The 21,820-nt window shown below is 38.6% G+C and overlaps 1 long non-coding RNA gene and 1 pseudogene across 1 annotated transcript in view; one reads left to right on the forward strand and one right to left on the reverse strand.

Moving 5' to 3' along the window:
• LOC103350114 (uncharacterized) overlaps positions 1–21,021 on the forward strand; it is a 110,699-nt gene extending 89,678 nt beyond the window's left edge. Inside the window, exon 4 of the long non-coding RNA XR_011390557.1 lies at positions 20,631–21,021. This is a non-coding gene — a long non-coding RNA (uncharacterized lncRNA). The remainder of the gene's footprint in view (positions 1–20,630) is intronic.
• LOC138850593 (probable ATP-dependent RNA helicase DDX5 pseudogene) lies at positions 973–3,005 on the reverse strand (annotated as a pseudogene).
• Positions 21,022–21,820: the final 799 nt, after the last annotated feature.

Below are 21,820 nucleotides of genomic sequence, written 5' to 3' on the forward strand. Positions count from 1 at the left end.
ATCCTGCCTCAAGATTTCAGAATCTTGTGGGGTCTAACCCAAACACTAATATGTATCTGTGTTTACATTATCTCTCTATTAAAAGAAAGAGTTTTTATTCTGATTAAATGATTTTTTCTGCATTTGATGGTACTGTTGGCATACTGAATTATATTGATATACTTCTATCTTTACTCTCATTTTAGAGACAACATTTTTTAATAATGAGATTTATTGAGGCCCAATTTTTACACAGTAAAGTTCACCTTTGTTAAATGTATGAAATATTAACAAATGTGCTCGTGCGATTTCTACCATCACTTTAAAAAGATAGAATATATACATTGACCCAAAATCTTTGCCAATTGTTAATTCCCTCTTCTTTGCCCAGCTATTGACAATGCCTGATCTCATTTGTATCTCTTTAAATTTCCTCTTTTGAGGGTATCGTGTACATCAACTAATATTTAGACTTTCAAGTATGTGTCATTTTACATATCATAACACATGTATACTTATATATATTGTTGCTCCATTTTATTACTCTGTAGGCACCTATATTATGGACTTACATGTGTTTATTTGAGAATTTTTGGACATGTAGATTGTTTTAAGTTTTTGATTACTGAATAAACTCACCACAAATATGCTCATAAAAGTTTTCATGTAGATATTTGTTTTCATTTATTTTGGGGTCAAAGTGTATTTTTTTTTCAGTCTTCAAATATTTGTATTGGAAGGCCATGCATTGCCTTCATTTATTGTATTTCAAATCACTGTACAGTTACTTTTGTGAAAACACTGCCTGCGTTTTCTAGTACAAAAAAAACCTAAAAATTGTTTCAGGAATGTAGAGAAATATCCAACTTAAATAGCGAAAAAGTGCACCATAATTACTGCTGCACTGCAGTCATTTCTGCATTTCCCATGTTTCTTAAATAACTATCTTGTCTGGTAACACACAATATAAAGAGCAATTATGAAAAACAGACATTTACATATACTTCTAAAGTCTTATTGAGAATATCCTGTTGGCATTGGATAATCAATCATAGGTGCAGCTGCAGTAGCAGGATATGCATATGCCTGTTGGTTCATACCATTGTGCATATTTGGAACATTACTTCCATATTGCTGAGTGCTATCATACCCATTCTGGTAAGTCCCTGTTGGATTACCAGTCCTAAAACTGGTCTGTAAACCAGCAGACACAAAATTACTTCCAAAGCTCCCATTGGTGTAACTTGCAGCACTGTAAACACCATTTTGAGTTTTTGCCCCAAAATCTCTCTTAAGCAGACTAGAGTAACCTCTGTCATAATTTTCCCTGTCTCTAAAGGTATTAAATCCACCCCTTTTGCCCGCAGAGTATCTGTCCCAACGGTCATCCTTCATGCCTCCTCTACCCCTGGAACGACCTGCCCCTCTGTCTTCGACCAGCTGAAGCAACTTGGGGTTAATTGCTTGATTAGCTTCCCGAAGCACAGAGATAAGGTCGCTCACTTGCTTTATGTTATTAGGTGTAAAGAAAGTGTATGCTGTGCCCGTTTTGGTACTGCGAGCAGTTCTTCCAATTCGATGAATATAATCCTCTGAGGAGTTAGGGTAGTCATAATTGATGACAAATTTCACATCTTCCACATCTAGCCCTCTGGAGGCCACATCTGTAGCAATCAGAATAGGAGCTTTTCCATGTTTGAATTCATTTAGAACCCAGTCACGCTCCTGTTGACTCTTGTCACCATGGATACCCATGGCAGGCCACCCATCTCTCCTCATTTTTCTGGTAAGCTCATCACATCTTCTTTTGGTTTCAACAAAAACAATGGTTTTATTTTCCTTCTCACTCATGATCTCTTCCATTAGACGAATAAGTTTTTCATCCTTTTCTACATCATGACATACATCCACTATCTGAAGAATGTGTGGTTTGCACTCAATTCCAGTGCTCCAATGTTTATATGAATGTAGTCTTTCAGAAAATCTTCAGCAAGCTGTCTTACTTCTTTTGGCCATGTAGCACTCCACATTAGGGTTTGCCTATCAGGTCTTATCTGATCCACAATCTTCCTTATTTGGGGTTCAAAGCCCATATCAAGCATTCTATCTGCTTCATCAAGGACCAGGTAAGTTGTTCTTCTCAGATTGGTTTTTCCACACTCTAAAAAGGCAATCAGTCTTCCAGGTGTTGCAATACAGATTTCCACACCTCTCTCCAAGTCGCGGATCTGTGGTCCCTTGGGAGCACCACCATAGATGCAAGTAGACTTCAAGCGACAAGCTCTACAGTATTCAGCAACTACTTGCTGCACTTGCTGAGCCAGTTCCCAAGTTGGTGCCAGCACCAAGCAAATAGGTCCATCACCTCTCTCTAAGAATGGCTGATGATTGATGTGGACGATGGCAGGCAGCAAATAAGACAATGTTTTCCCAGATCCGGTCTGAGCTACTCCAACCATATCTAATCCACTTAGAGCAACTGGCCATCCCTGAGCTTGAATAGCAGTGGGTTCAGTAAAGTTCTGCCTTGCAATCACGTCCATGACGTTTGCAGGAAAGTTTGCTTCATAGAAATTCAGAACTGGCTTTGGGCAATTGTGACCTCTAACTGTAACTTCCTTGCTTCTTCTGTATGTCTCCACCTCTTGGGCTGTGCGTCTAGCCAAATCAGGATGTTCTTGATAAAAATTCTTCTCAAATTTGGGCAGCTCATCAAGATTCCACTTCTTTTTAACTAGTTTCTCTCCAGGGTTTCCAAATTTCTTTCCAGGTAGAGGCCCTGCCCTACTTCCTCCAAATCGAGGCGCACCAAACCCTCGATCGCGACCGCGATCCCGGTCGCTCGAGTATCCCGACATGGCGTCAATGGTTGCGGTTGGTGGGGGACGAAGCTAAGAGAAACGGGTGCGACGAGTCGCTGCAAGAGGCTTCGACGACGGCGAAGCCTCGCGGGGGCGGCAGCGGCGGAGGAACGGCGGTGACGAGAGCCGGAGCTGCACGACCAGAGGCCGGTTGAAATGAATGAGGTCCAAAGTGTATTTTGAGGATAGCTGAATCATATCGTTATGTTCAACTTTATAGTAATTAAACAAAAACTTTTTAGTTGAAAATTCAACTTCTTGTACTTGTATAGCTGCCTAACTTATCTGTATTTTTGTGTGATCCTTCACAGTTTGTGTTTTTTAAATACTTTTTCCATTTTGTAGAATTACTGGAAAATATACTCATATTTCCTTATTTTATAGCATCTGTGGGACATGTAGTGATGCCTTTATTTTATTCCCCATATTGGTAATTTATGTGTCCTTCTTTTTCTGATAAATTTGACCAAAGATGTGTCAATTTTATTGATTTCTTAAAGAAATCAGTTTTGGGGGTCGGCATTGTAGCACAGTGGGTTAAGTCACCACTTATGAGCCAGCATCCCATGCGAGCCACAGTTTGAATCCTGGCTGCTCCAAATTATATCAAGTTCCCTACTGATGTGCATAGGAAGACAGCAGAAAACAGTCCAAGTGCTTGGGCCTCTGCCAACCATGTGGGAGCCCAGGCGAAAGTTCCAGGCACCTAGCCTTGACCTGGCCCAGATCTGGCTGTTACAGGCATTTGGGGAGTAAACCAAAAGATTAAAGACTTTTCTCTGTCTCTTCCTCAGCTCCCTCTCTTAGTTTAAGTTAAGGTGATTGACTATCTTGTTCTATTCCTCCATATCGTTATTGTTTTCTGTATGTGAATTCTTTAATACATAAAAGATTTGTAAAGTCTCCATCTATAATTGAGGTTTCATTTATTTTTACTTTTAGTTATCAGTATTCTTTCATGTGTTTTAGAGCTCTGTTGTCACTTTATCTTTACAATTGTTTAATTAGTTATACTGCTCTCCTTAATTTCTTTTTATTTTTAACTTTAATTTTTAGTATCTTTAATACTTTTTTCTCTGTTTATATCTTAAGTTTCTATCTAAATTTCATTCCTTAATATTTCTTATAGTGCATGGATGCTTTTATTAATGAAAAAGTTAACATTTCCCATTTTTGCTATATATAGAATTGCTTAACAAGTTCCTTTCTTTTACCTTTATTTCTTCTTTCCTTTCACATTTATTATGTATAATGAGTCCATTTACTTCTAGTCCTTCCAAGAGACACATTGTTGTGACTATTTAAAATTTCTTTTAAAAAATCACTCCTTTTTCTTTTTAGAAACTTAGGTAACTTTAAAGAAGCACTCAAGAATGATGCATCTTTTTGCAAGCACTTAGATATAATTATAATACAACCTTTTGAGGACAGAGGTCCAGCATCAGAAGTTAGTGCACAGTGACTCCTGTGGTTATTTTAACAATTAACACTCTTATGTATGATGTCAGTGACTACCCAGGGCTCTTGACATGAGCTGCCTAGGCTATGGAAGCTTTTGAATCCACAAACTGTCAGTATTTAAATAAGATCTTAAGCAGGTTGGAAGTTCTCTCCTTCCCTCTGAGAAAAGTGCATCCTTCTTTGATGACCACTTCTTTCCACTGGGGTCTCACCCACTGAGGTCCTTCATGTAGACATTTTTGGCCATAATGTCTTGGCTTTCTATGCCTGAAATGCTCTCATGGACTTTTCAGCCAGACCAGGATGCCTTAAAGGCTGATTCTGAGGTCAGAATGCTATTTAAAGTGATGGTCATTCTATGAGTTTGCTGTGTGAACCGCTCCTCATGTTGAGGCATTCACTCCTTTTTAATTCTATCTATTATTGTTACCAGATTTTTTTTTATTTGACAGGTAGAGTTATAGACAGTAAGAGATAGAGACAGAGAGAAAGGTCTTCCTTCCATTGGTTCACTCCCCAAATGGCCGCCATGGCCAGCGCTGCGCTGATCCGAAGCCAGGAGCCAGGTGCTTCTTCCCAGTTTCTCATGCAGATGCAGGGGCCCAAGCATTTGGGCCATCCTCCACTGCCCTCCCGGGCCACAGCAGAGGGCGGGACTGGAAGAGGAGCAACCGGGACTAGAACCCAGCACCCATATGGGATGCCGGCACAGCAGGTTTCAAATGTCGCCATAGTTTTTCAAAACACACATTTTGTAGCAACTTTTTTTTTTTATTTGACAGGTAGAGTTACAGACAGTGAGAGAGACAGAGAGAAAGGTCTTTCTTCCGTTGGTTCAGTCCCCAAATGGTTGCCACGGCCAGCGCTGCGCTGATCCGAAGCCAGGAGCCAGGTGCCTTTTCCTGGTCTCCCACGTGGGTGCAGGGGCCCAAGCATTTGGGGCATCCTCCACTGCCCTTCTGGGCCACAGCAGAGAGATGGACTGGAAGAGCAGCAACTGGGACTAGAACCCGGTGCCCATATGGGATGCCGGTGCCACAGGCAGAGGATTAACCAAGTGAGCCATGGCACTGCCCCGTAACAACTTTTTGAAGATCCAAGTAGAAAATAATATATAAGAGAAGTCATGAGATATGATAGATTAATAAAATAAGATTAAGAAAGTTTAGTCTGCTGATGCTCTCTCTATTCATGGTGCTGCCAAATTCCTTAAATTGAACTTCATGAATGGCAGAAAAAGACACCAGATGCCAATCCAAATTATCCATAAGGAAAATGTGAACTCAATCTTTAGAAAAAAAATGTTTTCTAGTACTCAGGAAAATACCTATCTTGAAAAGTTTTTTCATAAAGGGCATACTTCTTCATAAGAGAATGAACTACTCAACAACTTCCCCATCATAAATGTAGTAACATTACCTCACAGATGATTCTATTTCTATGCCTCCACGCAGAGCTCCTGCAATTCACACATCTAGGAAGTATCATTTGCAATGCTTTTTATGTGAATGACTGTCATTAACATTATGTAAGACTTACTCCGCCCAGCTTCACACAGAGTCCCTGAGATACTTAGGCAAGGCCATACACAGTTCAGTCAAAGTCATTATTCAAGAGACAAAAAGACTGTGATTCCTTTGAATAACTCCCCCTAACATAGTCCCAAATCCCAAAAGGACGGATCCCAAAAGGAAAGAATAAGATTGTTGTGCAGAGTGACCCAACTTCTGCCTCTTTTTTTTTTTTAAGATTTTATTTATTTGAGAGTGACAGAGAATAATATAAAGGAGAAAGAGATCTTCCACCCACTGGTTTCCTCCCCAGCTGGCTAGGACAGTCGAGTCTGTGCTGGGCACAGGAGACAGAAACTTCATCTGGGTCTCTCCTATGGGTGGCCGGGACCCATGTACTTGGACCATCTTCTGCTGCTTTCCCAGGTGTTACTAGGGAGCATGATAAGAACCGGAGCAACCAGTAATCAATCTGGAGCTCCAGTGTGCAATGCTGGCATTGCAGGCTACTGCTTAACCTTCAGTGCTGCAGTATCAGCACCAACATCTGCCTCTTCTGAGTGGTAACACTAATTTAATAGCTATATGACCTTGAGCAAGTCAGGTAATATTTCTAACCTCAGTTTTGTCACATGTAATTCAGAGATAATATGTAAACTTGCCTCATGAGGTAGTTATTAAATTTCTAAGGGAAACACTACATAAAAATTGAGCAAAATATAAAACTTTTTTCTTCATTTTGAGATAGTTCTTACATTCAATAAAATTCACTGCATTTCCAGATGACAATGGAAACACAAATTTTAATTCACTGTGTACTCTCCTATATTGGTTTCGCTTTCCTTAAAGGAACAACTACTTAATTAATTGACCCTTATAAAAGAAGTATATATTTAAGATATGGAAAATCATCCGTGTAATACTCTCTGGAGAGGAATTCATAAGATTCATTTGTGAGTGCTGCCATTGCTACTTAGGAGATGTGCATTCCTGTAAATGCAACTGCTTCGTTTCTCCATCTGTATAACTGAGGAACTAGACTGAATGATTTTTCAGGTCCCATCTGTGCACTCACCCTGGATGATTGCTTGCCTCTTGTGGGTACTACTTTCTGAATAGTTCAAAAGAACAGCATCAACAAATTTGGAATCCATCCTGGCCCAGAAGTCTGAAATTAGTGGGATGTGTGGTAGTAAAGTTCCACTGGGTCAACAAATCAATAGCTAACTGCCATTTTGCTGTCTTCTGAATGCAACCTTTTATATCAACAGAATGATACAGAGCTCTGTTTATTGGAAAGCAATCCAAGAGAGAGTGATTTAGAGAGAGAAGCTCAGGAAAAGAAAAACAAAATCAAGAAGAAATACAAAGATGACTCAAAAAATTGACCCAAATCAGAAATCAAATTGATGTGAGCATTTGAGCTAATATTTACTCATCTCTAAGAAAAAATTCCCTGTAAGAATAAACGAATGTTTGAATTGTCTACATTTGTTAGATGACTATGAGGATTTAGAAAGGGATTGGGGAAAATTATTGAAAGTATTGACTCTCTCAGGCTAATTTAGCATTAGAAAGTAAACTCACAGATTGACTCTAAAAAACTGTCTTTAATTTTATTTATTGAGAAAGGCAGAGGGATAGAGAAAAAGAGAGAAAGGAAGAGAGAGAGAGAGAGAGAGAGAGAGAGAGAGAGAGAAAGTGACAGACACCTTCCATCTGCTGATTCACTTTCCAAATACCTCAGTAATCAGGACTGGGCCTGGTCAAAGCCGGGAACAGGGACTACGGTCCAGGTCTTCCACATGGACAACAGGAACCCAGCTACTTCAGCCAGGGCTCTGCTAAGGGCACTCCCATTTGGGATGCAAGAGAAACAAACACCTGCCCCTAAATGAGGCTTTTTGTATGCAATGGAAGCAGCCACCCCCACCAATGCTATTCTCTGTTCCCTTACCCTAATGGTTTCATATAATGAAAATGACAGTTACTTACAGTTGTTTTCTTTTTTTTTTTTTAATCTATCAACAAGACATATCATTAAGATTGCTAGTAATCTCTTCCATGTTTCATGAACAAATAAACTGGCCAATTGTCCAATCAGAATTAAATCATCTGTGTTCAAGAAAGAATTCCATGTAACTGATTCACACTACCCTGACACAGTGACTCATCCTCTTACATGGAGTTCAAATCAACATTGTTTATTTTTGATCTGCAGTCACCAAGAAAATAGTGGGATGGGAGAATGTTGCACATTCCTTTGTATTTTATCATAAGGACTTGATCTGTTAGTATATTGTGGGCTGAGAGGAAAAAAATAAATATTTCTAACTGATTCCAAATAGGGTATTTTGATTGATGATTTTCTGGTTCTGAAATTGGGATTTTTTTGATTGACCTTTAGAAGAGACTTTTCATTCTTTAGCCTACTACAGAATTATCCCAGCTGGAGGTTAAAAATAAAATTTGCCATTTGTAGTTGGCTCAGTTTTCTGTAGGTTTCAAATAGAAACATTGAAGCCCTGTGGGGAAGGGTGAACTGTCATTGATTTTGAAATGAATTATCAAATATGCCAGTAGGATGATAGATAAACCTCTAGGAGTGTATATCACCCTGTAAAATGGCAAGACTTTAACCTTTTTCCAAACCCTTCAGAAAATCCTAAAAAGGAAAATTAGTGCCAATCAATTTTAAGAACTCATTCAACTTGTACTTTAGGGAGACAAAGTTTATTTGCTTACTTTGTCTCTGATATAAAAAGAAAAAAATATATTTATAAAGAATATGCATCTTGCTTTCTGATTTAAGTAATTCAATTGTGTAGCTTGTTTCTATGGTTATCATTTATATGATATTTTGATTCTTTAAATTCTTTTTCAATCAATATTTAGAGGATTTTTTACATCTTCCTAAGTTTGAAAGTCTGACAAATCTTAAGCTTAAAATGTTTCTTAGGTGAAATGCCCTGAGTCCTAAATTTTTTTGGCAAGATCTGAACACATTTGTTGTGACCCCCTAGAGCTAGAGGTATTGATTTTTTAATGGGTACACTTTTCTCAAATGGAGTCCATTGCTTAAATTCAACATCCGCTCTTTTGTTGAAGGAGCAGTTTTGTGTTTCCAAGTAATTACTGAGCCTTTTGTTACTGATAATGCTGTGTCTAAGAATCTATATATTCTCCCAAAGAATTTAAAGTTGGTATTCTATGCCAGAAAACAAAGGGGTAATTGGATGTTAATAATTAATCATCTGTTGTAATTTTTATGTGAAGAATTTTGAGCTTTGTTTGACATAATACTTTCTATATTTTGAGATTTATATTTTGAGATCAAGGGGTAGAACTCCCCAGACTGGGGTAGACAAGACCATCACATTTTTTAAATTTTCTACAAAATATCTCAAGAATTTAAATATTGTAAGCATTGTCAGAAATTAATATTTCTTATCATACTTTTATAAAGAAGAATAAAAACTTCCTAATAGTGAGAAAGTCATTATATCCATTTGACCAGAGGTTATTTTTTTAGCCTTTTTTAATTTAGTAAATATAAATATAAATTTCCAAAGTACAGTTTATGGATTACAATGGCTTCCCACCCACCCCCCAATAACTTCCCTCCCACTCGCACCCCTCTCATCTCCCACTCCCTCTCCCATTCCATTCACATCAAGATTCATTTTCAATTATTTTTATATACAGAAGATTGATTTAGTATATAATAAGTAAAGATTTCATCAGTTTGCACCCACACAGAGACACAAAGTGTAAAATACTGTTTCAGTACTAGTTATAGCATTACTTCACATTGGTCAACACATTAAGGACAGATCCCACATGAGAAGTAAGCACACAGTGACTCCTGTTGTTGACTTAACAAATTGACACTCTTGTTTATGGCATCAGTAATCTCCCTAGGCTCTAGTCATGAGCTGCCAAGGCTATGGAAGCCTTTTGAGTTCGCCGACTTCGATCTTATTCCGACAGGGTCATTATCAAAGTGGAAGTTCTCTCCTCCCTTCAGAGAAAGGTACCTCCTTCTTTGAAGACCTGTTCTTTCCACTGGGATCTCACTCGCAGAGATCTTTCATTTAGGTCTTCTTCTTTTTTTTTTTTTTTTCCAGATTGTTTTGGCTTTCCATGCCTAAAATACTCTCATGGGCTCTTCAGCCAGATCCAAATGCCTTAAGGGCTGATTCTGAGGCCAGAGTGCTGTTTAGGACATCTGCTATTCTATGGGTCTGCTGTGTATCTCACTTCCCATGATGGATCATTCTCTCCCTTTTTGATTCTATCAGTTAGTATTAGCAGACACTAGTCTTGTTTGTGTGATCCCTTTGACTCTTAGAACTATCAGTGTGATCAATTGTGAACTGAAATTGATCACTTGGACTATTGAGATGGCATTGGTACATGCCACCTTGACAGGATTATATTGGAATCCCCTGGCACGATTCTAACTCCACCATTTGGGGCAAGTCCGATTGAGCATGTCCCAAATTGTACATCTCCTCCCTCTCTTATTCCCACTCTTATATTTAACAGGGATCACTTTTCAGTTAAAATTTAAACACCTAAGAATAATTGTGTGTTAATTACAGAGTTCAACCAATAGTACTAGAACAAAACAAAGAGAAAATACTAGAAGGGATAAAGTATTACATTGTACATCAACAGTCAGCACAAGAGCTGATCAAGTCACTGTTTCTCATAGTGTCCATTTCATTTCAACAAGTTTCCCCTTTGGTGCTCAGTTAGTTGTGGCCGATCAGGGAGAACATATGATATTTGTCCCTTTGGGACTGGCTGAATTCACTCAGCATGTTTTCCAGATTCCTCCATCTTGTTGCAAATGACCAGATTTCATTGTTTTTGACTGCTGTATAGTGTTCTATAGAGTACATATCCCATAATTTCTTTATCCAGTCTACTGTTGATGGGCATTTGGGTTGGTTCCAGGTCTTAGCTATTGTGAACTGAGCTGCAATAAACATTAAGGTGCAGACCCCTTTTTTGTTTGCTAATTTAATTTCCTTTGGGTAAATTCCAAGGAGTGGGATAGCTGGGTTGTATGGTAGGGTTATCTTCAGGTTTCTGAGGAATCCAGACTGACTTCCATAGTGGCTTGACCAGTTTGCATTCCCACCAACAGTGGGTTAGTGTCCCTTTTTCCCCACATCCTCTCCAGCATCTGTTGTTGGCAGATTTCTGAATGTGAGCCATTCTAACCGAGGTGAGGTGAAACCTCATTGTGGTTTTGATTTGCATTTCCCTGATTGCTAATGACCTTGAACATTTTTTCATGTGCCTGTTGGCCATTTGGATTTCCTCTTTTGAAAAATGTCTATTGAAGTCCTTGGCCCATCTCTGAAGTGGGTTGTTTGTTTTGATCTTGTGGAGTTTCTTTGTAGAGTCTAGTTATCAACCCTTTATCAGTTGCATAGTTCGCAAATATTTTTTCTCATTCTGTCAGTTGCTTCTTCACTCTCCTGACTGTTTCTTTTGCAGTACAGAAACTTCTCAATTTGATGCAATCCCAAATGTTAATTTTGGCTTTGACTGCCTGTGCTTCTGGGGTGTTTTCCAAGAAGTCATTGCCGGTACCTATATCTTGCAGGGTTTTTCCAGTGCTCTCTAATAATTTGATGGTGTCAGGTCATAGATTTAAGCCTTTAATCCATGTTGAGTGGATTTTTGTGTAAGGTGAAAGGTAGGGGTCTTGCTTCATTATTCTGCACGTGGAAATCCAATTTTCCCAGCACCATTTATTGAATAGACTGTCCTTATTCCAGGGATTGGTTTTAGATCCTTGATCAAATATAAGTTGGCTGTAGATGTTTGAATTGATTTCTGTGTTTCTATTCTGTTCCATTGGTCTATCCATCTGTTTCTGTACCAGTACCATGCTGTTTTGATAACAACTGCCCTGTAGTATGTCCTGAAATCTGGTATTGTGATGCCTCCAGCTTTGTTTTTGTTGTACAAGATTGCTTTAGCTATTCGAGGTCTCCTGTGTCTCCATATGAATTTCAGCATCATTTTTTCCAGATCTGAGAAGAATGTCTTCAGTATTTTTGTTTATTCTTCCCACCATACCAACCCTCCCACCCACTCTCCCAACCCTCTCTTCTTTTTAAAAGATTTATTTTTTTTATTTTATTTGAAAGACAGAGTTACAGAGAGAGGTGGAGTCAGAGAGAGAGGTCTACCATCCGCTGGTTCACTCCCCAGATGGCTGCAATGGCTAGAGCTGCGTGGATCCGAAGACAGGAACCAGAGCTTCTTCCAGGTCTCCCACGTGGGTGCAGGGACCTGAGGACTTGGGCCATCTTCAACTGCTTTCCCAGGCCATAGCAGAGAGCTGGATAAGAAGAAGAGCAGCTGGGACTAGAGCTGGCACTTCAGGCCAGGATTTTAACCCACTGGGCCACAGTGCCGGCCTCTTAAGATGTATTTTCAACTAACTTTATACATGTATGATTAACTCTATGTTAAGTAAAGAGTTCAATAAATAGTATGGGGGAAAAAACCTGTTCCTCAACAGCTGAGACAAGGGCTGTTCAAAGTCATTGCTTCTCAAAATGTCAATTTCACTCCTATAGATTACCTTTTAGGTGCTCTATTTGTTATCACAGATCAAGGAGAATATATGGCATTTGTCCTTTTGGAGACTGGCTTATTTCACTAAGTATGGTTTTTCCTGCTTCATCCATTATGTTGCAAATGACCAGTTTTTTTTAACCTTTGTGTAGTATTTCATGATGTACATATCCCATAATTTCTTTATCCAGTCTTCAGTTTACGGCATTCGGGTGGATTTCATGTCTTAGCTATTACGAATTGAGATGCAATAAATACGGTGGTGTAGATAACTCTTTTATGTGTTGACTTCATTTCCCTTGGGTAAATTCCTAAGAGTGGGATGGCTGGGTCATATGGTAGGTCTATATTCAGATTTCTGAGGTATCTGCATACTGTCTCCATAGTGGTTTTACCAGTTTACATTCCCACAAATAGTGAATTAGGGTACCTTTTATCCCACATCCTCACCAGCATTCTTGTTTGTTGATTTCTTTATGAGAGCCATTCTAACTGGGGTGAGGTAAAACCTCATTGTGGTTTTGATTTGCATTTCCCTGATGGCTAGTGATCCTGAGCATTTTTTAATGTGGCCATTGGCTATTTAAATGCCCTCTTATGAAAAATGCCTGTTTAAGTCCTTTGTACATTTCTTAACTGGGTTGTTTGTTTTGTTGTTGTTGAGTATCTTGATCTCTTGATATATTCTGGTAATTAATCCTTTAATTAATCCTTTATCTGTTGCATACTTTGCAAATAATTTCTCCCATTCTGTGAGTTGCCTCTTCACTTCGCTGAGTGCTTCTTTTGTAGTACCAAAGCTTCTCAATTTGATATAATCCCATTTGTCAGTTTTGGCTTTGATTGCCTGTGCCTCTGTGGTCTTTTTTTTTAACTTTTATTTAATAAATAAAAATTTCCAAAGTACAACTTTTGGATTATAGCGGCTTTTTCCTCCCATAACCACTCTACCACCCGCAACCAACCCATCTCCCACTTCCTCTCCCATCCCATTCACATCAAGATTGATTTTCAATTATATTTACATACAGAAGATCAATTTAGTATATACTAAGTAAAGATTTCAACAGTTTGCACCCACACAGAAACACAAAGTGTAAAGTACTGTTTGAGTACTAGTTATACCATTAATTCACATAGTACAACACATTAAGGACAGAGATCCTACATGGGGAGTAAGTGCACAGTGACTCCTGTTGTTTTAACATTTGACACTCTTATTTATGACGTCAGTAATCACCCGAGTCTCTTGTCATGAGCTGCCATGGCTATCGAAGCCTCTTGAGTTCACCAACTCCAATCTTATTTAGGCAAAGTCATATTCAAAGTGGAAGTTCTCTCCTCCCTTCAGAGAAAGGTATCTCCTTCCTTGACAGCCTATTCTTTCTGCTGGGATCTCACTCACAGAGATCTTTCATTTAGGTCATTTTTTTGCCAGAATGTCTTGGCTTTCCATGCCTGAAATACTCTCATTGCCTATGCCAATGTCTTGCAGGATTTCCCCAATGTTTTCTACTAATTTGATGGTGTTGGGTCATAGATTTAGGTCTTTAATCAATTTTGACTGGATTTTTGTGTAATGTGTAAGGTAGGGGTCTTGCTTCATACTTCTGCATTTGGATATCCAGTTTTCCTAGCACCATTTGTTGAAGATACTGTCCTTGGTTTTAGCTCCTTTGTCAAAGAAAAGTTGGCTGTATTTGCATGGATTGATTTCTGGCATTTCTATTTTGTTCCATTGGTATATCCATCTGTTCTTGTACCAGTAGCAGGCTGTTTTGATTATAGCTGCCCTGTAGTATGTCTTGAAATCTGGTATTGTGATGCCCCTGGCTTTGTTTTTGTTGTAGAAGATTGCTTTAGCTATTTGGGATCTCCTGTGTTTTCATATAAATTTCAGCATCTTTTTTCCATAACTGAGAACAATACCCTCAGTATTTTGATTGGTATAGTATTGAATCTGTAAATTGCTTTTAGTAGCATGGACATTTTGATGATATTGATTATTCCAATCCATGAACATGGAAGATTTTTAAAATTTTTTTGTATTTTCTTCTATTTCTTTCTTTAATATTTTGTAATTCTCATCATAGAGATCTTTGACATCCTTGGTTAAATTTATTATAAGATTATTTTTGTAGCTAAGGTGGATGGGATTGATCTTAGAAGTTGTTTCTCAGCCATAGCATTCTGTGTATACAAAGGCTGTTGATTTTTGTGTGTTAATTTTATATCCTGCCACTTTACTAAACTCTTCTATGAGTTCCAATAGTTTCTTAGTGGAGTCTGTTGGATCCCCTATATATTAAATCATCTCATCTGCAAATAGGGATAGTTTGACTTCCTCTATCCCAATTTGTATCTTTTGATTTCTTTTTCTTGCCTAATGACTCAGCTAAATCTTCCGGGACTTTATCGAATAGCAATGGTGAGAGTGGGAATCCTGGCCTGGTTCCAGATCTTAGGGGGAATGCTTTTCACTTTTCCCCATTCAGTAGGAAGCTGGCGGTGGGTTTGTCATAAATTACCTTGATTGTATTGAGGAATGCCCTTCTATACCCAATTTGCTTATTTAATCATGGAAGGGTGTTGTATTATATCAAATGCTTTCTTGGCATCTATTTTTTTCTCTTTTTTCCCTTTTATTTAATAAATATAAATTTCCAAAGTACAACTTTTGGATTACAGTGGCTTTTGCCCCCCATAACCTCCCTTCCACCCGCAAACATTCCATCTCCCCCTCACTCTCCCATCCCATTCACATCAAGATTCATTTTCAATTATATTTACATACAGAAGATCAATTTAGTATATACTAAGTAAAGATTTCAACAGTTTACACAGAAACACAAAGTGTAAAGTACTGTTTGAGTACTAGTTATACCATTAATTCACATAGTACAACACATTAAGGACAGAGATCCTACATGGGGAGTAAGTGCACAGTAACTCCTGTTGTTGATTTAACAATTGACACTCTTCTTTATGGCTTCAGTAATCACCCAAGGCTCTTGTCATGAGTTGCTAAGGCTATGGAAGCCTTTTGAGTTCATCTTGGCATCTATTGAGATAATCATATGATTTTTGCTCTTTGTTTTATTAATGTGATGTATCACATTGATTTATTTGTGAATGTTGAACCATTCCTACACACCAGGGATAAATCCCACTTGGTCTGGGTGAATTATTTTTCTGAAGTGTTGTTGGATTATATTGGCTAGTATGTTGTTGAGGTTTTTTTGCCTCTATGTTCTTCAGGGAAATTGGTCTGTAGTTATCTTTCTCTGTTGTATATTTTTCAGGTTTACTAACTAAGGTGATGCTAGTTTCATAGAAATAATTTGGGAGGGTTTCCTCCCTTTCCATTGTTTTGAATAGCTTGAGAAGAACTTCAGTTGGCTCTTCTTTAAATGCCTGGTAGAATTCCACAGTGAAGCCATCTAGTCCTGGGATTTTCTTTATGGGGAGGATCTTTATAAAATTCGAGTTATTGGTTATTTGTCTATTTAGGCTTCTATGTCTTAATGGATCAATTTAGGTAGGATTTATGTGTCCAGCATCTGTCAATTTCTTCTAGATTTCCTGTTTGTTAGCATAGAGCTCAGTGTAACTCCTGATGATTCTTTTTATTTCTATGGTGCCTACTGTTACATTTCACCTATAATTTTATTAATTTGGGAATTCTCTCTTCTGTTTTTGTTTGTTTGTTTGTTTGTTTTGCTTATTTGGGCCAATGGTGTGTCAATTTTGTTTATTTTTTCAAGAAACCAGCTCTTCTTTTTGCTGATCTTTTGTATAAGTTTCTTGGTTTCAAATTTGTTTATTTCTTATCAAATTTTAATTATTTCTTTTCTTTTTACTCATTTTGGGTTTGGTTTCTTGTTCTTTTTCTAGGTTTTTGAGATGCATTGATAGCTCATTTATTTGGTTCCTCTCCAGTTTCTTGATGTAGGCACCAGGTGCTATAAACAATCCACTTAATACTGATTTTGCTGTATACTATAAGGTTTTTTTTTTGTTTTTTTTTGTTTTTTTTTGTTTTTGTTTTTTTTTTTTTTTGACAGGCAGATTTAGACAGTGAGAGAGAGAGACAGAGACAATTCTTCCTTCTGTTGGTTCACCCCCCAAATGGCTGCTACAGCCGGCGTGCTGAGCCGATCCAAAGCCAGGAGCTAGGTGCTTCTTCCTGGTCTCCCATGCGGGTGCAGGGCCCAAGGACTTGGGCCATCCTCCACTGCCCTCCCAGGCCACAGCAGAGAGCTGGACTGGAAGAGGAGCAACTGGGACAGAACCAGTGCCCCAACTGGGATTAGAACCCAGAGTACCAGCGCAGCAGGTGGAGGATTAGCCAAGTGAGCCACAGTGCCGGCCTTTTGAGTTCGCCGACTTCGATCTTATTCCGACAGGGTCATTATCAAAGTGGAAGTTCTCTCCTCCCTTCAGAGAAAGGTACCTCCTTCTTTGAAGACCTGTTCTTTCCACTGGGATCTCACTCGCAGAGATCTTTCATTTAGGTTTTTTTTTTTTTTTTCCCAGAGTGTCTTGGCTTTCCATGCCTGAAATACTCTCATGGGCTTTTCAGCCGGATCCGCATGCCTTAAGGGCTGATTCTGAGGCCAGAGTGTTGTTTAGGACATCTGCCATTCTATGGGTCTGCTGTGTATCTCACTTCCCATGTTGGATCATTCTCTCCCTTTTTGATTCTATCAGTAGTATTTGCAGACACTATTCTTGTTTATGTGATCCCTTTGGTTCTTAGTCCTATCATTATGATCAATTGTGAACAGAAATTGATCACTGGGACTAGTGAGATGGCATTGGTATATGCCACCTTGATGAATTTCAGCATCATTTTTTCCAGATCTGAGAAGAAGGTCTTCGGTATCTTGATTGGTATTGCATTGAATCTACAAATTGCTTTTGGGAGAATGGACATTTTGATGATGTTGATTCTTCCAATCCATGAGCATGGAAGATTTTTCCATTTCTTGGTATCCTCTTCTATTTCTTTCTTTAAGGTTTTGTAATTTTCATCGTGATACGATGTATTGTTATTTTCACTTGTTTCCAGAAATTTTTTCATTTCTCTTGATTTTTTTGTTGACCTATTCTTCATTCCAGAGCATGTTGTTCAATCTCCATGTTTTTGCATATGTTCTAGAGATCGCTGAGTTGTTGATTTCCAGCTTCATTCCATTGTGATCAGAGAAGATACATGCTATGATTTTGATTTTTGCTGACCTATTCTTCATTCCAGAGCATGTTGTTCAGTCTCCATGTTTTTGCATATGATCTAGTTCATGGTATGATTTTGATTTTTTTGAATTTGCTGAAACTTGCTTTATGGCCTAACATGTGGTCAATCCTAGAGAAAGTTCCATGCACTTGTAAGAAGATGTCTATTCTACAACTATAGGACAGAAAATTCTGTAGATATCCATTAGGTTCATTTAGTCTATAGTATCTATTAACTCTGTTTTTCCTTGCTGATTTTCTGTCTTGTTGACTTGTCCATTGCTGAAAGTGGGGTACTGCAATCCCCCATTACTATTGCACTTGAGTCTATGTGTCACTTTAGATCTATTAACATTTCTTTTAAATATCCAGGTGCCCTATAATTAGGTGCATATTTCTTTATAATACTCTCAGCTTCCTGTTGAATTGATCCTTTAATCATTATATAGTGCCCCTCTTCATCTCTTCTTTGTGTGAAAGTCTATTTTTTCTTATATTAGGATGGCTACACCAGCTTTTTTGGCTTCTGCTAGCAGGAATATCTTTTTTCTTTTTTTTTTTTTTTTGACAGGCAGAGTTAGACCATGAGAGAGAGAGACAGAGAGAAAGGTCTTCCTTTTTCCTTTGGTTCACCCCCCAAGTGGCTGCTACAGCTGATGTGTTGAGGCCAGCATGCTGCGCCGATCCAAAGCTAAGAGCCAGGTACTTCCTCCTGGTCTCCCATGTAGGTACAGGGCCCAAGAGCCTGGGCCATCCTCCACTGCACTCCTGGGCCACAGCAGAGAGCTGGCCTGGAAGAGGAGCAACCGGGACAGAACCGGCGCTCCAACCGGGACTAGAACCTGGGGTGCCTGCACCGCAGGCAGAGGATTAGCCTAGTGAGCCCGGGCACCAGCGGAATATCTTTTTCATCCTTTCACTATAAGTCTGCAGGTATCTCTGTTAATGAGATGTATTCATGTAGGCAGCAAATAGATGGGTTTTGTTTTTAATCTATTCAGTCAGTCTGTGTCTTTTAACTGGAGAGTTGAGGAAATTTACATTCAGTGTGACTATTGATATGTAATGACTTGGCCTGCCATTTTTTTCTGTAAGTATTCTTATGATTTACTTTGGATCCTTTGTACTTTTACTGCCTTCACCTTCTTTCATGGTGATGACCATGTTTCTGTGTTTTTGTCTGTAGAACATGAATAAGCATCTCTTGTAAGGCTGAATGGGTGCTGACAAATTCTTTCAATTTCTGTTTGTTACAAGAGGTCTTTGGTTCACCTTCATTCACAAATGAGAGCTTTGCAGGGTAAAGTATTCTGGGTTGACAGTTTCTTTTCTCTTAAGACTTGGAATATATCTTGCCATTCTCTTCTTTTTTTTTTTTTTTAATTTTTTTGACAGGCAGAGTGGACAGTGAGAGAGACAGAGAGAAAGGTCTTCCTTTGCCGTTGGTTCACCCTCCAACGGCCGCTGCAGAAGGAGCGCTGTGGCCGGCGCACCGCGCTGATCTGAAGCCAGGAGCCAGGTGCTTATCCTGGTCTCCCATGGGGTGCAGGGCCCAAGGACTTGGGCCATCCTCCACTGCACTTTCCTGGCCACAGCAGAGAGCTGGCCTGGGAGAGGGGCAACTGGGACAGAATCCGGCGCCCCGACCGGAACTAGAGCCCAGTGTGCCAGTGCCGCAAGGTGGAGGATTAACCTAGTGAGCCACGGCGCTGGCGTCATTCTCTACTAACCCATAGGGTTTCTGTTGAGATGTCTGCTGTGATTCTAATTGGAGATCCTCTGAAGGTAATCTGGCATTTCTCTCATACACATTGTTGAATCATTTCTTTATATTTTAGTGTGGAGCGTTTCACAACAATGTGTCCCTTATTTGTATGTTTTTAAGAGTTTTTTTTTCAGTGTTTAAATGGAATTATTTTATTTTATTTTTAATTTTAACTTCTTTGTTTTAACATTTATTTAGTAAACATAAACTTAATTTCCAAAGTACAGCTTATAGATTACAATCGCTCTCCCCCCCATAACTTCCCTCCCACCTGCAACCCTCCCAACTCCCGCTGCCTCTCCCCTTCCATTCACGTCAAGATTCATTTTCAATTATCTTTATATACAGAAGATCAATTTAGTATATACTAAGTAAAGATTTCCGCAGTTTGCACCCACACAGAACATAAAATGTAAAATACTGTTTGAGTACTATTTATAGCATTAAATCTCAATGTACAGCACACTAAGGACAAAGATCCTACATGAGGAGTAAGCACACAGTGACTCCTGTTGTTGACTTAACAAATTGACACTCTTGTTTATGGCATCAGTAATCACCCTAGGCTCTTGTCATGCGTTTCCAAGGCTATGGAAGCCTTTTGAGTTTGCCAACTTTGATCTTATTTAGACAAGGTCATATTCAAAGTGGAAGTTCTCTCCTCCCTTCAGAGAAAGGTACCTCCTTCTTTGATGGCCTGTTCTTTCCACTGGGATCTCACTCGCAGAGATCTTCATTTAGGATTTTTTTTTTTTTCCAGAATGCCTTGGCTTTCCATGCCTGAAATACTCTCATGGGCTTTTCAGCCGGATCCGCATGCCTTAAGGGCTGATTCTGAGGCCAGAGTGTTGTTTAGGACATCTGCCATTCTATGGGTCTGCTGTGTATCTCACTTCCCATGTTGGATCATTCTCTCCCTTTTTGATTCTATCAGTAGTATTTGCAGACACTATTCTTGTTTATGTGATCCCTTTGGTTCTTAGTCCTATCATTATGATCAATTGTGAACTGAAATTGATCACTTTGACTAGTGAGAGTTTTAGCACTAATCTTTAAAGATACTTTAGAAAGTCATCCGATTTCAACATAGTCTTACTTAATCATATGTACCTAAAATGTAATACTTTCTCTGCCTTTATATTTTATTCCTTTCTATCTTCAAAAAGTGATAGTGCTTTATTTATTAGGAGAGTAAAATAGAACTTCTTTTTCCAGAATAATTTTATGGGGACTGGTGCCATGGCATAGCGGATAAAGCTGCTGCCTGCAGTGCCAGCAACCTGTATGGATGCTAGTTCAAGACCTTCCAGCTCCTCTGGAGTGTCCATGCTCCTTTTCCCTTCCAGCTCTCTGCTGTCACCTGGGAAAGCAGCCGAAGATGGTCCAAGTCCTTGGGCCCCTGCACCCGTGTGGGAGACCCGGAAGAAGCTCCAGTCTCCTCGCTTCTCATCGATGCAATTCCGACTGTTGTGATCATCTGAGGAGTGAACCAGTGGATGGAAGACCTCTCTCTCTCTCTCTCTCTCTCTCTCTGCCTCTGCCTCTCTGTACTCTGCCTTTCAAAAAAAAATAAAATAAATATTTTTTAAAAATAAAATAAAATAAATTTGTTTATGTTTGAGTTACTAATATTAAAAAATCAATACAGATGGTGTACAAATATGGAAAAAAAATCTGATAATACTAGTCTCATGGCTATGGTAAAAATCAGGAACTAAATATGTAAATTATTAAGTTTATCTGCCTTTCTGTAGATAGTATTTCATTATTTCCAACTCCTATGCTTGTGTGTGCTCTTGGAAATCTCCCCCCTTTCTATTTGATTAACTCCTACTCAGTCCTAAAAACTTAACCTTTGCATTTCCTCCAATGTGAAGGCTTTGCCTATTTTAACATATTGCACCTTTTCTACACAACTAGTTATTAAACTCTAGTGTGAACAATTGTTCAACTCTGAAACCCCAGGTTGATTGCCGACCATTATAACAATGTATTACTCGTTTTTATTGTTCTGGTCTAGCACAGTTACAGACACCAAATAGGCAAAAATTTGATAAGTGAATTAGTAGTTTTACTTATGTCTTTCCAGGAGTAATATTATAGCTTGGATTTTTAAATGTTCAGTGAGAGTAGTAATTCTAATTTCTTGTATGCAGAGTGTGTCTTTTAAGTTTTAGCAGAACTACCAATGTGGATGTACTTAACACTACTGAACTGTACACTCAAAAATGGTTACAAGGATAAATTTGTTGTATATATTTTACCTCAATAATAGTAAAAATAACTTTACAGAATAAAAACAAAATATTTTAGATTTTAATGCTATATTTGGGGTACAATTTTCCCTGTGCATACATTATACTCTTGAAATGTGAACTAAAAAAACATTGGTTTAAAAATTTATC

The sequence above is a fragment of the Oryctolagus cuniculus genome, chromosome 7 (genome assembly GCF_964237555.1).
Source record: "Oryctolagus cuniculus chromosome 7, mOryCun1.1, whole genome shotgun sequence".
In the NCBI taxonomy this organism is placed as follows: domain Eukaryota; kingdom Metazoa; phylum Chordata; class Mammalia; order Lagomorpha; family Leporidae; genus Oryctolagus; species Oryctolagus cuniculus.